This window comes from Myotis nattereri (genome assembly GCF_964212035.1).
Source record: "Myotis nattereri genome assembly, chromosome: Y".
NCBI classification, from domain to species: Eukaryota; Metazoa; Chordata; class Mammalia; order Chiroptera; family Vespertilionidae; genus Myotis; species Myotis nattereri.
Window position 1 is genome coordinate 10,846,465 of NC_138094.1, and position 8,256 is coordinate 10,854,720.

Genomic DNA, 8,256 nt, shown 5'->3' on the forward strand with positions numbered 1-8,256 from the left:
TCCAATGCCATAGGAACTGTATCGGTGAAGAAATTGCTTTGGCATATGTCTGAGATTTTGTTGCCTTTGGATTCTTCTAATATTCTAATGGTTTCTGGTCGTATATTTAAGTCCTTTATCCATGTTGAGTTTATTTTTGTGTGTGGTGTAAGTTGGCGGTCTAGTTTCATTTTCTTGCATGTATCTGCCCAATTGTCCCAACACCATTTATTGAAGGGACTATCTGGACTCCATTGTATGTTGTTGCCTCCTTTGTCAAATATTAATTGAGAATATTGGTTCGGGCCCGTTTCTGGGCTGTCTGTCCTATTCCATTGATCTATATGTCTGTTCTTGTGCCAGTACCAGGCAGTTTTGAGAACAGTGGCTTTGTAATACAACTTGATACCTGGTATTGAGATCCCACCTACATTGTTCTTTCTCAGGATCGCTGCAGCTATTTGGGGTCTTTTTTTATTCCAGATGAATTTTTTGAGAGTTCGTTTTAGGTCTGTGAAATATGCCATTGGTATTTTAATGGAAAGTGCCTTGAATTTATACATTTCTTTGGGTATTATGGACATTTTAATGATGTTGATTCTACCAATCCAAGAACATGAATATTTTCTGAATAGAGGTCTTTTACCTCTTTAGTTAAGTTTATTTCTAGGTAGCTTAGTATTTTTTGGTGCGATGGTAAATGGGATTGCTTTTTAAGTCTCTCTTTCGATAAGTTCACTATTGGTGCATAGAAATGCCATAGACTTCTTGGCAGTAATTTTGTATCCTGCTACATTGCCAGATTCATTTATTAAGTCTAATAGTTTTTTGATGGAGTATTTAGGTTTTTTTATGTATAATATCATATCATCTGCAAATAAAGACAGTTTTACTTCTTCTTTTCCAATTTGGATGCCTTTTATTTCTTCTTCTTCTTGTCTAATTGCAGTGGCTAATACTTCCAGTACACTGTCAAACAGGAGTGGTGAGAGTGGGCATCCCGGTCTTGTTCCTGTTCTTAGGGGAAATGGTTTTAGTTTTTGCCCATTGAGTATGCTGTTGGCTGTGGGTTTGTCATATATGGCTTCTATTATGTTGAGGTATGATCCTTCTATTCCTACCTTGCTGAGAGGTTTTATCAAAAATGGGTGTTGAATTTTGTCAAATGCTTTTTCTGTATCAGTTGATATGACTGTGTGTTTTTTTTCTTTCAATTTGTTTATGTGGTATATCATGTTTATTGATTTGCGGATATTGTACCATCCTTGCATCCCTGGGATAAATCCTACTTGTTCATGGTGTATGATCTCTCTTGTGTACTGCTGGATCTGATTTGCCAAGATTTTGTTGAGGATTTTGGCATCTATGTTCATGAGGGATATTGGCCTGTAATTCTCTTTCATTGTGTTGTCTTTACCTGGTTTTGGAATTAGGGTGATGCTGGCTTCATAAAATGAGCTTGGAAGTGTTCCTTCCTCTTTAATTTTTTGTAGTAGTCTGAGGAGGATAGGTTTTAGTTCTTCCTTGAATGTTTGGTAAAACTCCCCTGTGAAGCCGTGTGGTCCTGGGCTTTTGTTAGCTGGAAGCTTTTTGATGACTCTTCAATTTCTTCCATAGTTATTGGCCTGTTGAGATTTTTAGATTCTTCCTGATTGAGTTTTGGAATGTTGTATGTTTCTAGGAATATGTCTTTTTCCTCCAGGTTGTCTAGTTTGTTGGAGTGGAGTTGTCCATAGTATTTTTTAACAATCATTTGTATTTCTCTGGGGTCTGTTGTTATTTCGCCATTATCATTTCTGATTTTGTTTATTTGGGTCCTCTCTCTTTATTTCTTGGTGAGCCTGACTAGAGGTTCAACAATCTTGTTTATCCTTTCAAAGAACAAGCTCTTGGTTTCATTGATTTTCTGTATTGTTTTTTTTGTCTCTATGTCATGTATTTCTGCTCTAATCTTTATTATCTCCTTCCTTTTGCTCCTTCTGGGCTTTCCTTGTTGCTCTCTTTCTTATTCTTTGAGAGGTAGTTTTAGATGATTTACTACCATTTTTTCTTGTTTGTTGAGATAGACCTGTAGAGCTATAAAGTTCCCTCTCAGGACTGCTTTCATTGTGTGCCATAGGTTTTGGATTGTGGTGTTTTCATTGTCAGTAGTTTCCAGGATGTTTTTAATTTCTTCTTTGATCTCATTGGTAACCCAATCAATATTTAATAACATGCTATTCAGCTCCTAAGTGTTTTTATTTCTAAGTGTTTGAAAATGTTGAGTTGTTTTTATTCTAGTTTATTTCTAGTATTATGCCCTTGTGGTCTGAGGAAATGCTTGGTATGATTTCAATCTTCTTGAATTTGGGGAGACTTTGTTTGTGACCCAGTATGTGGTCTGTTTTTGAATATGTCCGATGAGCACTTGAGAAGAACGTATATTCCGTGGCTTTGGGGTGAAATGTTCTGAAGATGTCAATTAAGTCCATCTGATCTAGTGAGTCATTTAGGATTGCTGTTTCTTTACCATTTTATTTATTTATTTATTTATTTTTGTCTAGAGGATTTATCCAGTGATGTCAGTGGTGTATTAAAGTCCCCTACTATGATTGTATTGTTGTCAGTCTCTCCCTTGATATCTTCCAGGAGGTTTTTTTTTATGTATTTGGGTGCTTCTGTATTGAGTGCATATATGTTTATCAGGGTTAAATCCTCTGTATATTCAATCCTTTAGTATTATGAAGTGGCCTCCCTTATCTCTTATTATGGCCTTCACTTTGAGGTCTATTTTGTCAGATATAAGTATTGCTACCCCAGCTATATTTTCATTTCCAGTTGCCTGAAAGATATTTTTCCATCCCTTCACTTTCAGTCTGTGTGAGTCCCTGATTCTGAGGTCAGTCTCTTGTGGACAGCAAATGTATGGGTCATGTTTTTTTTTTGTTTGTTTGTTTTGTTGTTTTTTTTATCCATTCAGCCACTCGATGTCTTTTGGTTGGAGCATTTAGTCCATTTACCTTTGAAGTTATTATTGAAAGGTACTTGTTTGTAGCCATTTCTATTTTTTCTGTGTGTTTTCTTTCTGAGCTTTTTATTTCTTCTTTTTACACTGATCCCTTTAGCATTTCTTGCATTGCTGGCTTGGTATTGATAAACTCCCTTAGCCTTATTTTGTCTGTGAAGCTTCTTATTTCCCCTTCAATTTTGAATGATAGTCTTGCTGGATAGTGTATTCTTGGATTCATTGCTTTGCTTTGCATCACTGTGTAAATTTCCGTCCATTCTTTTCTGGCCTGATGTGTTTAGTTGAGAAATCATATGATAATCTAATGGGAGATCCCTTGTATGTAATTTTCCGTCTCTCTCTTGCAGCCTTTAAGATTCTCTCTTTGTCCTGAACATTTGCCATGGTAATTATGATGTGTGTTGATGTGGGTCTTTTAAGGTCACCTTGTTTGGGACTCTCTGTGCTTGTATGACTCTTTTTTCTTCCCCACCTCAGGGAAGTTTTCTGATATTAGTTCTTCAAATAGGTTTTCTAAGTCTTGTTCCTCTTTCTGTTGTTCTGGCACCCCTATTATTCGCATGTTGTTTCGTTTCATGTTGTTCCATAGCTCCCTTAGGCTCTCCTCCTGTCTTTTAATTTTTTTTCGCCAATTGCAATTCAGTTTGGGAGTTTTGCTTCCCTGTCTTCTAATTCGCTAATTTGGTCCTCTGCTTCTCCTAGTCTACTGTTGAAACTTTCAATGGTGTTTTTTATTGCAGCTATATCACTCTTCATTTCTTCTTGGTTCTTACATAATTTATTGATTTTTTTTTATCTGTTTCTTCTTGCTTCTTGCATAAGTTGTTGAGTTTTTCCTTCATCCGGTTTATGCACTCTAAGACCCTTAATCTGAATTCTTTTTCTGTCATGCATGCCTCGGTTTCACTTAGCTGCTTTTCTGGTGAGTCCTCCTTCTCTTTCTTTTGGGGGTTTCTTTGTGTACCCATGTTTGATCTCACCGACATATCTAGATGTTGAGTCATTCAGCGACTGCTCCTTGGGTGGCAGTGGCTCCTCGGGCTGTGGTTGCTCCTCTGGCGGTTATTGTAGCAGCTGCTCCTCAGTTGGCAGCAGCTCCTCTGGTGGGTGCTGTTCACAGTTGTGGTGGCTCCTCTGGCTGGTGGCGGGAGGCTTCACACACAGAATCTGTTCCTGAGACAGAGGATGTGCTGATCACGAAGCTGCTGTTCCTTGGTTGGGGCTGGCTACGCACGCAGCTGCTACTCCTTGACCTGGGGCGGACTGCTCACGTGGCTGCTGAACCTTGATTGGGGGCTGGCTGCATGCTGCTGTTGTTCCTCTGTGGTGGGCTGCTTGTGGGGCTACTGCTCCTAGTATCGGCTGCTGCTCATCAGACAGGTGCAGGCTGTTGTGGCTCTGCTCCTCCGGTGCATGCTGTGTAGAGCTGCCACTCACCAGATGTGGCCGGTCTGCTCATGTGGTTGCTGTTTCTTGGACCGGGTTCGGCTGCCGCTGCTCCTCGAATGGGGCCAGGACACTTGCAGAACTGCTGCTCCTCGGATGGGCACACAGCTGCTGTTCCTTGGATTGGGCAGGCTGCTTGTGCGGCTGCTGCTGCTTGGACAAGGGCAAGATGCTTGTTCAGCTGCTGCTCCTCGGACAGGTCAGACTGCTCATGTGGTTGCTGCTCTTCGGCTGGGGAAGCGGGCTGCTCACACAGCTGCTGCTCCTTGGATAGGGGCAGGCCACATGAGGCTGCCTCTCTTTGGCTCGACGCAGGCTGCTCACGGGGCTAATGCTCCCTGGACAAGAGTGCACCGCTCACATGTCTTTTGCTCACGTGGTTGAAAAAATAATGTGTACAGAAGTAGGAAATAAAGGAACAAACAACAAAAAAAGGAGAACAAAGAAAGAAGAAAGAATAAAAGCAACAAACAAAAAAAAGGGGGGGGGGAACAAAAAAGAAAAACAAAAGCTAACAAAATAATAAATAAAATTGAAAAATTGAAATGTCATTCCTTTGGCTGGGTTAAGATCCCAGTTTTCTGGAATGTCTGTGATCTTCTGATATTTTCAAAATCATTTTTTTAAGAGTTTCAGAGAAATCAAAATCTACACTAATAAAAGAGAAAAATGGTAATTGGCGTACGGCACTACCCTTTTCATTGGGTAATCAGGGCTATATGCAAATTAACTGCCAACTGAGATGGCAGTTAACTGCCAACAAGATGGCGGCTAATTTGCATATGTAGGCACATGCAGGGAGGCGAAAGGGAAAGCAGGAAGAAGCTCCCTGCCACTGACAGTGATGGGAAACCCAGGGGGTAGCTAAGAGGTGGGGGGCAGTTCAAAGGCGGCCCTGGGGCCACCTTTGCCCTGCCCCCCAGCCATGATCTGAAAATCAGGCGCCTTTGCCACCCTGGCCAGTGATAGCAGGAAGTAGGGGTGGAGCCAGCGATGGGAGCTGGGCACGGTCGAAACTGGCAGTCCCGAGAGCTAGGGGTCCCTTGCCTGTGCCTAAAGCGGAGCCCATGATCGCGGGGCCGCTGCAGCTGCGGGTCCCTGCTACCCGAGCCGGATGCCTCAGCCAGAGGCGTCCTGCAGGGGCAGGGGCGGAGCCCGCGCGATGGCGGCGCCCCCCGCTGCCACTGCGGGTCCCCGCTGCCCGGGCCGGATGGCTAGGCCAGGGGCGTTAGGCCTGGGCAGGGGCGGAGCCTGCAACCACTGGGAGCTGGGGGTCTCCTGCCCAGGCCTAATGCTTCGGCCAGAGGTGTTAGGCCTGGGCAGGGGCAGAGCGGGGGATCACGGCGCTGCTGCCGCTGCGGGTCCCCGCTGCCCAGGCTGGACGCCTCGGCCAGAGGCATCAGGCCTGGGTGGGGGGCGGAGCCGGGGATTGGGGGGATATGATGGTCCCCTTGCCCAGGCCTGAAGCCTGGGTCAGAGGTGTCAGGCTTGGGCGAGGGGTGGAGCAAGCGATCAGAGGGAGATGGGGGTCCCCTGCCCAGGCATGATTCCTGGGCCAGAGGCCTCAGGCCTGGGCGGGGGTCAGAGCCAGTGATCGTGGGGAGATGGGGGTCCCTTGTCCAAGCCTGACACCTCTGGCGGAGGCGTCAGGCCTGGGCAAGGGGCTGATCAGGCGATCGGAGGGTGATGGGAGTCTACACCTCTGGCCGAGGCATCAGGCCTGGGCAAGGGGCAGAGCCAGCAATCGGAGGGGTCTGGGGGTCCCCTGCCCAGGCCTGACGCCTGGGCCAGAGGCATCAGGCCTGGGCTGGGGGCAGAACCAGTGATGGGGGGAAATGTGGGTCCCCTGCCCAGGCCTGACGCCTCTGTCAGAGGCGTCAGGCCTGGGCAAGGGGCCGATCCTGCGATTGGAGGGTGATGGGGGTCAACGCCTGAGGGCTCCCAGTATGTGAGAGGGGGCAGGCTGGGCTGAGGGACACTACCCCCACACACACACCCGGTGCACGAATTTCATGCACCGGGCCCCTAGTTGTTTAATAAAATTAATACATTAATACACCTCTAATTTCAAAATTATTCTTTCTCCTCTTTTCAGAGCTCAATAAAGAGTGTCAGAGAAGACTCACAAGTGGACAAGCTGCTCCCTAGTGATAAAGATTAAAGGTATGCTTTCCCCAACATTGTGTTCTTATGCAAATCATTCATCACATTGCTGACTTTGTTAGCCCAAGAGCATTGTTCATATGTTGAGGTCTGCCTCTAAGAAACTATTGAATTAATCAAAATTACTGACTGCCAAAAGAATCTTTTACATTTTGAAGTTATGATATGGCTACTGATTAGGAAAGGAATGAGAACATTAGAAAGGTCCCCTAATGAACTGACAAGAATTTAACAAATTTTTAAAATTTTTGTCTTTCTCTAATTTAGTTTCACAGGGCTGTCTCATGAAGAACCAGATGACTTCTGGTAACCACCTGTGTTGCCCAGCTTTTTTCTCATGTAACACAATGTAATAAATACAATTCTCAATAAAAAATGTTTGTTTAATACAGGGTGGTTTCTTTTTCATCATTTAATTTGGTACTCTAGTGTATAAAATTAAAAATAATCAGAATTCCTCATACTTAGACCTTTCATTACACTAGAATGAGCTGTTACGTGTTTTTTTCCTCATCTTTGTGTTAGATATTTCTTTGAAAATCATGTTATTGGTCAAATTTCCGGACTGCATTTTGGTCGTTTCTTCTGTGTTCCTTGCTCTCCAGAGTTGGGCTATTGCCTGTCAAACCAGAGGCCATCTTCCCCAGCACCATCCTTCTGATTTGTCCCTCAAAATAAAGACAAAGGTTTTTCATTCTAGGTGCCAGAAACAGCATAGTACACTGGGCTTTATTTCTGACATCTTTGTCTTGAGAATGAACCCAAACCCTGAGAAGAAAAGGTAACAGTTACTGAGCACTTACTGTGTGTCAGGTATTCTTTAAACTTGTACCTGTATTAACTCACTTAATGCTCATATCAGCCATATGAAGTGTGACTGCCTGCATTTTATAGATTAGGGAACGTGGGACACAGAGGTTAGAGACTTGACCAAGGTCTTGTGACCATCCAGTTGTGCAGCCAGGACCCAGGTGTCTAGACCAGCATCGCTGCCTCTAGCCTGGGCTGTGCTGGAGCTGCTTCTATGGAATACATCCCAGGACTGGGAATGGCTCAGCCCCTAGAAGCTCTTCCAGAATGGCCTTTAGAAAATGCACTTCACCCAAATCCAGCCTAACACAGGAAGGATTTATCTGGTCAGTCCTTCCATGAAAATCCTGGAGTGGATCATCTTCCTTTACAAATACAAGCTAAGCTGAATTGTTTTTGCCATTAATACTTGTCTAGCCCTTGAGTTCTACAACAAAATGATAAGGCTTTTTAGTGTTATTCTTTAGGCTTTAAGAAATTTATCTTTGAAGTATTTTTAATCCTTGACAATATGTTTTTCATTTCTTAGTTTTTTTAATTTTAGAGACGGGGACAGAGAGAGACATCAGTTTGGTTGCCTCCCCTACGTGCCTGACCAGGGATCAAATCTGCAACCTGGGTATGTGCCCTGACAAGAAATCAAACCTGTGACCTTTTGGTGCACTCCAACCAAGTGAGCCACACCAGCCAGGGCTATTGAAAAATATTTTGGAAAGTAATTGAAAGAATTTAAGCACTATTTTTTTTTGTCACAATTAGCATAAGCAAAACATTTACTCATGTTGCCACCAAGAATTTGACATCTCTTGCAACAGCTCTTAGATAACATTATTTTTCTTCCAGCTTTATTG

At 43.7% G+C, this 8,256-nt stretch overlaps 1 pseudogene across 1 annotated transcript in view; it reads left to right on the top strand.

Annotated features, from left to right (window-relative positions):
- LOC308512332 (centriole and centriolar satellite protein OFD1-like) overlaps positions 1 to 6,593 on the top strand; it is a 133,694-nt pseudogene extending 127,101 nt beyond the window's left edge. The window contains exon 17 of the transcript in view: positions 6,528 to 6,593. The product of the transcript in view is annotated as a centriole and centriolar satellite protein OFD1-like (transcript). The remainder of the gene's footprint in view (positions 1 to 6,527) is intronic.
- Positions 6,594 to 8,256: the final 1,663 nt, after the last annotated feature.